This window comes from Megalopta genalis, chromosome 6 (assembly GCF_051020955.1).
Source record: "Megalopta genalis isolate 19385.01 chromosome 6, iyMegGena1_principal, whole genome shotgun sequence".
In the NCBI taxonomy this organism is placed as follows: Eukaryota; Metazoa; Arthropoda; class Insecta; order Hymenoptera; family Halictidae; genus Megalopta; species Megalopta genalis.
In genome coordinates this window covers 26,457,497-26,467,670 of record NC_135018.1, presented here as the reverse complement: position 1 = coordinate 26,467,670, position 10,174 = coordinate 26,457,497, and positions in this window count along the sequence as shown.

The window sequence follows — 10,174 nt, the reverse complement described above, 5'->3', positions numbered from 1 at the left end:
ACTGTCTTTTCTCATGCTTGCACTATTTTCGGTCGATGAACATCTTTTCTTGCGCTTGATGTTGGTGGAAATAGAAATTTTCTACGGATCGCATTTCTTCTTGTTAACGCTGTTACGTGGATGCTTAGGTTCTATGGATCGATCATTGGGCGATCATTGAAGCGCGATTTTTGTTGCTGTAAACTCGTGAATTTGTATTCGAACGTAGAAAGAATTTTTACAATGAATCGCAGTCCTTAAAATTGCAATACGGCGAGTACTTGGGCACTTTCTCAGTTTCGATAATTATGTAGATTGATCTGTGGGCAATCGTTGTAGCAGGAATTTTTATGTAAACTCATGATTTCCATCTCATTGCGCCAGGTTCGTCTCTGCGTGGTCGTTGAATTGCAAATCATCTAGTCCTTTCTAGAGATGCAGTTTAATAAACTTCCCTTGTACGAAATGCCTGTAGCGTAAATGGATCGTAACCATGATAATTCATAATGTCCATATCTTTAACGTCGTAGGCTTGTTTCACTTAAAACAAGTACCATCATCGTTTGAAATATTCAATTTTGAACTCTAGTGTTCATTACAGACGATCATGAATTCTAAATGAACTATAAAACTTCATGCAATTCTGTATTTTTATAGATTAACATTAAATATTGTCATTAAACATTTTTAACTTAAAATATTGTCAAAAAAGCTTCTCTCGACGTTCTTTCAACATCGACTAATAATTACCAGGGTACTCTTATAATCTTGTAAAACCGACAAATAGCGATCAGCATGGAGATAATGTCTGGATCTCGTCGCAGCGATTGATTTCGCGCAGCTTCCCGTCCATGAGTGAAAAATGAAAATTAGCGACGGAAATAGCCGCGTGTATCGTCGAACAGAAGCTTGGTTCACAGACCCCGGTGATTATCGCTCGTGATTTCATTCTTCGGCTGCTCGAATCACCGAGATCGTTCGAGTATATTTAGAATCCGGTTAACGGTTTGACAAAACCCAATTTGAATCCGGTTGATCCCGAGAGATTCCGTTCTTCCCCGGCTGGTTTCGACAGATTATAAATCGGAATCAATCACATCCCCCGGAAATGCGAGGCAGCTTGTCTGACAATCCTGTCAGTAATGCTCGGCGTCGGTTTTAATTGAATCTCCTCGAAGAGCCGAGACGCGGAATGGAACGATTAATAAGAGTGTAACTGACAGGTTAATTCAATTAGAAACATCGATGGAAAGAAAATCCGCAAGAAGATCAGATGTCCGTTTCACTGTCATTGGAAGAACAGGAAATATCGCGTGACACTGATCGAAATCCTTAAATGTAACCGTTCGATCTCTCCTCCTCCGCTCGGTTCGAGAACATTTTCGCTCGCATGCAAATTGCGCGTGGCGCACGCCCGCGAACGGGATCCTAATTAACCGAGGGGCTAGAGCACTGTAAATATCGAAAATATATTGCTCGGTGCTTCTGTAATTATATAGTGGTCGCGGCTGCGTTCGTGAACAAGAGCAAGATTTATGTATCAATTTTCTTTTACAACTTCTTAACGGGCCGCGGAGTTTGACAGCCATGTCGCATGTGCTCGATACGATCTCGAGGCTGCGGAAACGTGATTATTATACTGCGGCATTAAGTGAAACAAATTTCGATGCGGGACGCTTATCGCGGATGGAAAATTATTCCATATTTTATTAACGGCTCTTCAATCTTTGTCAAATTATAATAATGACGCCAACGGTGGCCGATCGTTCGAACGAAATTCTACAGCATTACGCTTAATCTGTGGCGAGTGCGCTTGGATTTGGATAGTTTGGAGCACCGGAAGATCTTCGCTTTTATATTCTCACTTCATCATTTTTCAACTAGTTTTTCAGTTCCATGATTGTAAAAAACACGCTGTAACCGCAGAAATTGACAGGACTTTCGGGTAGCTTTAATCATTTATACAGAATCGGGATTAAAATGAAGTTATCACATACTGTATGGAATGTAAAGATTTCGTCGAGTCTCTTTCAGAATGTATGGAATGCTGGAAACGGATGGGCTTTATACATAACAAAGACACGTTGTCAGAAGCGAATCAAATTCATCATCGTACATCGATGCGGTGTGTAGAAAGGGATTTTTCCTTGATACCAGCAAATTAGTTCGGAGTACCGATGTGGAGAAGATTGATCTGGCGGGCAACACGGTTCGGAAACATCCCGAGCTGGTAACGAACGCGTAACACGGATCAGTCTGTAGATCGAAACGCAGTCGTTGCGAGACTTTTTATCAGTTCCAGCCGGTGCGCAGAGACGTACACGAGGTGGGCAGCGGGGTGGGACAGGGAATATCGAAAGAAAAAGGGTTCTGCGAGGGAAAAGAGAGGGGGCGGTGGGGAACGACGGTCGTGCACGAGAGGCCACGATCAAGATCGCGAGATCTAACCCTCCGGCTGGCCGCTCTTTCGACGCGCTATATTTATCGGTGATCTTGCCGAGTTTTCCGACCTCGGTGAATCTACGCGGCTCGGTATGGAACTCGATAACGCGGTCGATCCTCCCCGTGCGTGGTTGCATAGAAGTGAGGTGCAACGGCGGTGGAACGCGGCGCGTGTGCGTGCCATCTTCGAAGGAACACAATGCACAGGTACACTATACGTCGGGCAGACGTCGTGCGTGAGCAAGCGCGGCCGCATGATTCAGATGATGCGGCCTGCATGCACGGGAGCGCTCATTAACGCTTATCAATAATTACGTTTCTACATTTATCGCGTAACAAGCGAGCCGGTCTCGTCATTAAACGGCGTTCCTCGGTAGGGATACGGTCTACTTGCCTCGACCTCGGCAGATTTGCGTCTTCGCGGCTGCGCACACGATGCGATCCTCCGGCATCGCGATCGAGGAATCGTGGAACCGCGCGATGCGATGCAACACGATGCAACGTGATTCAACGCGGTGCAGCGCCGTGCGCCGCGACACGACGGGGGTAACGCGCGCGATGATCCTGCTGCCCGACTATCTAAAGCCTCTATCTGCTGCTACCCGGCTGTGACGGCAATTCGTTCGAATTGCTGCGATTGATTGGAACATGATGGCCGCTACTGACGAATTCGGTTCATTGGCCAAAGTCGTATCGATTTATTTTTCGGTGATTTGCAAAATCTGGAATAACTCGAATTTCACGTGTCGGATAAAAATTGCACTTGTTCCATCGAACCCAGTTTATACGGTGTATGACAAGATTCAAATCAATATATCGTATCATGTCGGAAACCGATAGATAATTTTACAATTTCGTATGATTGACACAGGTTCAGGAAATTGTGTATTCTATCTAATGAATCTCATTGTGTTTTATTACACATTGCATCACATAATTGATTAAAATCATGCTAGGCTAATAAGTACAATCTACTATAAACTTTTGTTATGAATCTGCTACTTTGTGTTTGATTACAATTTTTAAAAATCCATTCGTAGAGATCCGCGGTCTAGAAGTAGCACAAGAAGATTAAAGATAGAACATTGCAAGTGCACCTAGATGAATATTAGTAACAATATGATTATGCTTAGAAATTGGTATATATAATACTGTATGAGACTAATGGTGTGTTACGGGTGAGCAATATTTGGAATTCTTGAGTATTTAAATCGTTTCTATATTATTATTTTTTATTATTACACCGCCCACGCAGAAGAGTGGTAAAAAGTTGGGGAAAAAAGTAGCGAATATGTTGGGAACACCAACCGTACCGAAGCGTTAAAAGTGGCTGGCACATGTTGCCTTATAAAGGTTACAAGATGTAATTTATTTAGATATTTAGCCATTTTTATATTAATATGTGTCAGAATGAAGAAATTTATTTAATGATATCCGGTGAAAGCATAATTTCAATTGAAAAATGGAAATTGTCAAACTGTTCAATACCAGTGGTGGTATGACTAGCGTTACAGGTGTTAAATGACTTTTAGTAACCTGGTTCTCCTGTAGCTAGGTTTATTCTGAGTAAGAAAAATACCTGCAATGTTGCTACTGCAATTAATTGACTACGCGTACGTTGTGAATTATGCTCAATTTAGACGGAAACGATATCTAAAAGATTTTCTCTGCGACTATGAAGCATTGAATTCCTTTGCAGACAATGTACATATATAAAAATGTGTGTTACTACATCTGTAATTTCAATCTCGACTATAATCCTGCACGTATGAGAATATATGTACAATGTAATACGTGGGTTCGTAATAACTAACAAGTACGAACAGTCATCAACTAGGACGGGATAGATTTATCTTTTATTAGAGCGTGTACCCTTTGCGAAAGAAGATCGAGAAGCAGAACTGAAGAATAGCCTTTCTCGCCCAATTATGGCCAATATTGAAAAGCACGAAAGGCAGTCAGCGATAAAATTCTCGAACGGCCACGGGAATTAATTAGACCGATTCAATTCCAGATAGAACTAACGATTTTCATGGTTACTTCATTTCTGAATCGTTGAAGCCGGCGATAATGCCAGCCGATTAGTCGGGCCTGAACAAAAGCGGCAGGAATCGCGTATCTGTTTATGGAAGCCGGATGTTGCTTTCCTTAATAACTCTGTCTTCTACGTGCCGTTTCTTTCGCGAAAACAGCATTATAATGGTGAAGTGGATGCTATTTCCTATCACGCCGATCAACGATACGCCGAATGGGCGTTCAATGGAAAACTATATCGTCGTAACGAACCGCCACGAGTTCCGGCCAGCGTTCGAACTTCTCCAAAGAAACGCCCCATACAATTATCATGTCCTCATATTGCCTCTGAATCGACGAGCACGTTTCTAATACCGAAACCATACTTTCAATACCGATGTTTTATCGAGAAGCAAGCCGATGCTCATCTAGAAGATGCATTTTCTACTGCAAACATATTTTTAGTTGCAAAGGGGATTTTAATGATATTTTCGTCGAAGGATTTAAAACTAAAGCTACCATCACGATCAAAATGATCGGTCTCACAGTTTATATTTTAAAATTGTTGAATTATTTTAAAAATAATCGAATAATTTTCTTAAGTTATGCATGTATCACAGTAAAAAAGGCGAAAATCTGATTGAATTCTGTCTCGTTATTCCTGTTAAGCATAATACATTATTAAGTTTTAGCACTTGGTTGGTTTAGCGTTAATATTTGAGAAAGGAGTATAAAAGTTATTGAAACAGAATCAACTATTGAACCAAGAGTTAAAATACGCAGGTAAATATTTTCCATTCACTGCCGGTGTATGAAACAGAAAGCTAATTAACAAATTCAATACAGTCCAGGAAGCACAGAAAGAAAATCAAATTTCACTCGAGTATTTGTTATTAAAAAAATATGAAACTACCGTACCCGGCGGAAAACATTCGATTAAATCGTAAATACGATCGTTGAACAAATAATTTCAGCGTTAATTCAACGCGCAAGATACAACTGCTCTGAAGTGTATTCTGTAATCTGTAATCCAACTGTAAACGAAGTTGGTGATAGTTTCTTCTGCTTTCATCCCGACGTGTATATAAACACTTTCAATATCCGTTTAAAGTTACAAAATCTTAAAAATGTAGCTGGTACTGTAGTCATGCTCCACAATGCATACGAATAATTCTAATACCAGACGTTTTTTTTTATCTGATCATATACTTTTATCATTCATATACTTCTTTTTATACTTTTGCCATACTTATCTGATCATACGGATTATACATAAATAAAAATGAAACAGAACGGATCGAGTAAGCGACGTCATATCATATCTGTGCGACTGCGGACGTCGAAATGGAAAGCAAGAGCAAGAAACGCACGATTCTCGATGCACCCTTGGTCGTTTCAAGATGGGCTCTCGATAAGATCGAAGAAAAAAAATGGGTCGGCTAATAAAATTGCACGGGGATCACGCATGAAATGCCGTACACGCGATTAATATCGTCCCATTATGGTGGTTACCAGGAAAAGTTCTATCTGTTTCGCGACGTCGAAACACAGGCTTGAGCATGTCTTTCTTACACGGGTGCTTCATTGCCGAGCCCGTACAATGCGTATCATACCGCGCGGCCAACTCGCCGACCGTGATCATTATGTGTCTGCAACAAAAGCTCGCGTGATTCATTATGGACACGCGTTGAGTTATTACGAATGCCTACGATCGGCGATTAGCGATACACACGCCGGGTGCAGCCGGTTTCGATTCGACGTTGCGAAACGAGAGGCAACGAATCGTTATCGGCCCCAGTGATCACCGGTTCGAATGAATTAGCGTTAAAACTCCTTCATGGCCGTCGACTCCTCCCGCGACATCGTTTGTATCGTTCCGCGAGAAACGATTCCGGGATTCTTTGTGGTAGGCGTCTTATTTAGCGATTGTTTGAAGTGCTTCATTTTGCAGGGATCTGAAAAATTGTCGCATCAAGGGGAACGATGCAATTGGAAAATCGTTGGTGCGGCGGTGCACGGTTGGAACAGGATGAAGCAATGTTAAGGCGGTATGAATTTTTAATCATAATTTTAATTAGGTGTCTTTAGTTGAAATTTTCAATATGTATTTTAAAAGGAATACTTTAGCAATTTAAAAATTGTATATTGTGCGCCGATTGGAGAGAATCGGCATTTTTTTAAAATGTTGGAGAAGTGGCATAATTATAGTGTTCGCTAACTCAAGAACAGCTATATCACAAAGGAATTCCGTCATTCGGTACAAAATTAGACCACTCAACTACGTAAAAAACGAAAAGCTGCACTTTGTACAGCTATATGTCTATGTCTGAAACAAGATGCGACTCTCAGAAACCTATTTGTAAAATTACAAACAGTTCCGACGACATTAAATCAGTAAAACATCGAGTTTACGTGTCCGACCCCGACGGCGCATGTCTCCTGCGAGTACAATCGTGTTACAGTTTCGTTTCTAATAATGTAGGAATAGTTTATCCGGTAAAAGCCGTGTAAATTACCATCTAGCCAGTAAAATCTAACTCTCGGATCTTCCTCAGACACATCCGGTACAAATAGTACACCGTGCGGTATAACATTTTGAAAAATAAACCTGCAAGAGTAACGGTCTCGTACAGGCCGCATCAAAAAACCAAATTCACCATTTAACGCGCCTCGTATAAAACGTAAAAACGATCAACGACTTTGTGCAGCAGAAGGGGGAGTCGTTTGGTAGAATATTGCAAGATCCAAGTCGGTTGGCGAGGGAACGACCGCGATGTCCGCGCGGAACGTTCCAATAGCCGGCTGGATGTCTTTAATCGCGACTGTTAAGAGAATCGGCGGTCGACAAAGGCGTCACCGTTCCCAACATTCTGGCAAAGAGACGTCAGAATATTCCGGTCCGCAGAAAATCGCCGGTTGAATCATTCGGGGCCACGGGCAGACGGAAAGAATAATTAAATGGCACGAAAAGATCGGCTACGCGAGAACCAGTCGGTGATCTCAAAACGACGACTGTCTCGCTCGGTTTTTCGGGCCGCAAGATGGTGACCGAGGGGGGCCGAGGGGTGGCCAGAGAGACCCGAGGTATGTCCGGCGACGATCGTTCGCTAAACCGGTAAGCAAATTTATTCCCCTGTTGTTGAGCGACGCCTCTCGACCGCGTCCGGCCGTGTCATTACTCCCTTTCACGATCCTCGTTAGCAAAGACTCGCGCGCGCGTAAAGCACGGATCCTGTAATAAGACGCGCGCGTAGCCGAGCGTGTCGACGACGACATCGGCTTTATGGTTCGATCGTTACCGTTACCTTTCGCCGCGCGCGAAATCTCTCTTTGTTACCTTTTTACGCACTGTAAAAGGAATCGCGGATCTCCACGGAGAAAATTCTAAACACCGCGCCGCCATGCCCGCTGGAATTCGGCGGACTCTCGCTGGAATTTTTGCGTTTTACCGCCCGCATTCGCCGTCTCAAAGAACGATACCGTCGGCTATCCCTTATTCCGGGGTTTTATGCTATGCAGAAATAGTAAACCCGCTCGATCTCCGCTTCGAGACATAATATTTGCTTTCGCTCGCTGGCTGCTGGTTAGAAATTGATGCGATTGTTGGAAATGTTGGAAATTATGAGTGGGAGATTGCTGAGCGAAAGTCCGAAAGGAAAAACGGGGGAAATATTTAACGACAACGATCTAGATCTATTTTAGAATGGTCGAGGCTTAATGACAGAACTAGCCGCGATGTGTATGTGTAATGTAGAGACTGGACATTTTTAGATCGTAAACGGTTATAGAAGACATCAAGGATAATGTAGCACATCGTGTTCCTTTTATTGCTAAACTAGTTGGACTCTTGAAAAATTGTTTAGTGCTCTAAACTTTCGTAAAAATTTTAGCGAATAATGGGGCTGTGTTAGAAGTGTGGTATTTGAATATGCGCACGTGTTAAATAAATTTATACAGGCGCTGTTAGAACGAAGATGAATCGAGATGGAGCAGGATTTTCGATTTTCGAGGCACACTAAATCCAAGTGGATTTATTTCAATCTGCTTCTTCTTATTTTACCCGAATTTTAACACAATGTTGTATTTCTTAAGAATTTTTGTAATCATTGACAATTGCGATTGCAATCTTAATTTCTTAGTTGTGCACGATAATTTTAAATACCAAATTCATACACATTTTATGAATTACAAGATGTTGTTTCCTACAGAAAGTTCTTTTACAAATTACTCCAAAATGTTTTGTTAGAGAAAAAATTTCTATTACAATCACGGCACAAGGATGATCGTTATAACACGAAGAATAAACGCAAGTTAATTCTTACTGCATTTAGTGTTTTGTTAGAACACCAAAAATAATCACAGTAAAAGAGGGTTGCTTGAATTAAATTAACTCAGTGACGTACAATAAAACCAATAACGTCAAAATCCATATAATTCGAATGAAAAATAAATCCCGACAATCTACTTCGCGATGAGAACTGGCCACAAATTCTACAACCAAAGAGATAATCTTTCCATAAATTCAAGCATAATATCGATCCAATGATCAGGATATATGTACATGCTGATGTAACATTGCGAACTGCATCATGTATAGGACGAGCAGGACGGATTACCATTAATTCCGGAAACGGCGTGACGCAGAAGACAAAGTATTTATCAGCATCTGGAAAAACAGAGCGGCGAGCGGTGGGGGGGGGGGGGGAGGGAGGCCAATTAACGTCGAATCCACGTGGTCTGGACGGGAACGCAGGGCCGATCGCCGGCGACATTGCATTATGTTCAATTCTTGTAATTCAAACTGGTCGATCCGCACGGAGGAAGAGAGGATTACGTGTCGCGAATAGTCGCGCAAACGAACACGTACGAACACGTATGAACACTTGCGAGCTTGTGGACGAGCGCACGGACGCACGGGCGCCATGGCAGCGCGGCTGGCAAGTGTGTAATAAGATATCCGCGGATACTCGAAGCCCTCAATTGGCTAATTTACCGGCAGTTAGCGGCTATCCGACCGCTTAGGTCATCCCAACGTGGCCGGGCATTCGGCCTGAATAATTTATAACTGCCTGTTTACGAGAATTGAGAATAATGAATTTCAGTGGCACTTCGCACTCCGACGCATCATTGACGAACTACAGCTGGCCATCGGGCCCGGACGGCTCGGATGTTCGTTATTAGGTGATACGATGACACGTCCACGTACCGTGAATAACATCCTTCGCTGTTGGAACGGACGCTGCGCGTTACCGATCTTGATTAACCGGACGAAATACCAATGCGACGCGACGCACGGATCGATTTTTACACTACACGGTAGCATTTTTCCCGATACAGCTCCTCTTTCCAGGAAGTGTATATCACAGTGAAACAAGAGTTGCTGGAAATTGAGAATCGAACAGTGAAAATAAATCTCGAAATAATTAAACCGTTGCACTCGAAACTGTTTTCATTTCGTTTCATATAGAGTCCGAGTCACGAAAAACAGAACACTTGAATTTCTCTGTTGGTATAAAGAATAAAGGAAGGTTGTAAAAGCGAAATGAGACCGTTCAACATAGCTAATGTGGTAATATCAATAGATTCTCTTATTAACGGATTTTTCGAAGTTGCTTTCAAGGTCACGGATGCTTTTCCGATACTACGATGAATTTAAACGAAGATGAATACAGCAGACTAAGACGCTATAGCCTTGAAATGATCTTGAGATGTCATGAAATCTCCAGAAATCCGAGTCCCA